Consider the following 2500-nt stretch of genomic DNA (forward strand, 5'->3'; position numbering starts at 1 on the left):
GGGGGGGGAAGGGTTAGAGGAGCGGGGGGGAAGGGTTAGAGGAGGGGGGGAAGGGGTGGGAGGGGGTGGAAGGGGAGGGGGTGGAGGGGATGGGGGGTGCGGGGGTGGAGGGGAGGGGAGGGGGGGGTGGAGGGGAGCAGAGGGGGGTGGAGGGGAGCAGAGGGGGGGAAAGGGGAGCGGAGGGGGGGGGAAAGGGGAGCGGAGGGGGGGGAAAGGGGAGCGGAGGGGGGGGAAAGGGGAGCGGAGGGGGGGGAAAGGGGAGCGGAGGGGGGGAAAGGGGAGCGGAGGGGGGGAAAGGGGAGCGGAGGGGGGGGGAAAGGGGAGCGGAGGGGGGGGAAAGGGGAGCGGAGGGGGGGGAAAGGGGAGCGGAGGGGGGGGAAAGGGGAGCGGAGGGGGAATGGGGGGGGAGGCGGTGGGAAGGGGGGGGGGAGGCGGTGGGAAGGGGGGGGAGGCGGTGGGAAGGGGGGGGGGAGGCGGTGGGAAGGAGGGAGGAGGCGGTGGGAAGGGGGGGGAGGCGGTGGGAAGGGGGTGGGGAGGCGGTGGGAAGGGGGTGGGGAGGCAGTGGGAAGGGAGGCGGTGGAAGGGAGGCGGTGGGAAGGGGCGGTGGGAAAGAGGGGGGCGGTGGGAAGGGGGGGGCGGTGGGAAGGGGCGGTGGGAAGGGGGGGGGTGGTGGGAAGGGGGGGGGTGGTGGGAAGGGGGGGGGGCGGTGGGGGGGCGGCGGTGGGGGGGGGTGGGAAGGGGGGGGGGCGGTGGGAAAGGGGGAGGCGGTGGGAAGGGGGGGGAGGCGGTGGGAAGTGGGGGGGAGGCGGTGGGAAGTGGGGGGGAGGCGGTGGGAAGGGGGGGGAGGCGGTGGGAAGGGGTGGGGGGAGGCGGTGGGAAGTGGGGAGGGGAGGCGGTGGGAAGGGGGAGGGGAGGCGGTGGGAAGGGGGAGGGGAGGCGGTGGGAAGGGGGGAGGGGAGGCGGTGGGAAGGGGGTGGGGGGGCAGTGGACAGGAAGGGGGGGCAGTGGACAGGAGGGGGGGGCAGTGGACAGGAGGGGGATGCAGTGGACAGGAGGGGGGGGCAGTGGACAGGAGGGGGGGGCAGTGGACAGGAGGGGGGGGCAGTGGACAGGAGGGGGGGGCAGTGGACAGGAGGGGGGGCAGTGGACAGGAGGGGGATGCAGTGGACAGGAGGGGGGGGGCAGTGGACAGGAGGGGGGGCAGTGGACAGGAGGGGGGGGGCAGTGGACAGGAGGGGGGGCAGTGGACAGGAGGGGGGGCAGTGGACAGGAGGGGGGGGCAGTGGACAGGAGGGGGGGGCAGTGGACAGGAGGGGGGGCAGTGGACAGTAGGGGGGGCAGTGGACAGTAGGGGGGGCAGTGGACAGGAGGGGGGGCAGTGGACAGGAGGGGGGGCAGTGGACAGTGGACAGGAGGGGGTGGACAGTGGACAGGAGGGGGGGGCAGTGGACAGTGGACAGGAGGGGTGGACAGTGGACAGGAGGGGGTGGACAGTGGACAGGAGGGGGTGGACAGTGGACAGGAGGGGGGGGGCAGTGGACAGGAGGGGGGGGGGCAGTGAACAGGAGGGGGGGGCAGTGGACAGGAGGGGGGGGGCAGTGGACAGGAGAGGGGGGGCAGTGGACAGGAGAGGGGGGCAGTGGACAGGAGAGGGGGGGCAGTGGACAGGAGAGGGGGGGCAGTGGACAGGAGAGGGGGGGCAGTGGACAGGAGAGGGGGGGCAGTGGACAGGAGAGGGGGGGCAGTGGACAGGAGAGGGGGGCAGTGGACAGGAGGGGGGGCTGTGGACAGGAGAGGGGGGGCAGTGGACAGGAGAGGGGGGGCAGTGGACACGAGGGGTGGGCTGTGGACAGGAGGGGGGGGGGGCTGTGGACAGGAGGGGGGGGGCTGTGGACAGGAGGGGGGGGGCAGTGGACAGGAGGAGGGGGGCAGTGGACAGGAGGGGGGGCAGTGGACAGGAGGGGGGGACAGTGGACAGGAGGGGGGGCAGTGGACAGGAGGGGGGGGCAGTGGACAGGAGGGGGGCAGTGTCACACACACACACACACACACACACACACGCGACACCTACCTGTACTTCCGGCCACCGCCATCTTCTCACTCGGCGCCGCGAGGGAGGAAGGGGGTCCGCCATCTTACGCGCCGCGTGGCAGCCTGTTCCCACGCCGGGGAGGGAGCTGAGTGGAGCGGGAGGGAATGGAGCGGGAGGGAATGGAGCGGGAGGGAGGTGAGTGGAGCGGGAGGGAATGTAGCGCGAGGGAGGAAGGGGGTCCGCCATCTTTGGCGCCGCGTGGCAGCCTGTTCCCCCGCCGGGGAGGGAATGGAGCGGGAGGGAGTGGTGTGTAGCGGGAGGGAGTGGTGTGTAGCGGGAGCTACACTGTGTGAGGTAGCGGGATAGGGGGAGGGACATTGGTGGCATGGTGTAGCGGGGTAGGGGGCCTCGCGGTCTGGTTGCGGTAGGAGATGTGTGAGGTGCAGGAGATGTGAGGCGTGCTGTGCG

Source organism: Ascaphus truei, chromosome 2 (genome assembly GCF_040206685.1).
Source record: "Ascaphus truei isolate aAscTru1 chromosome 2, aAscTru1.hap1, whole genome shotgun sequence".
NCBI classification, from domain to species: Eukaryota; Metazoa; Chordata; class Amphibia; order Anura; family Ascaphidae; genus Ascaphus; species Ascaphus truei.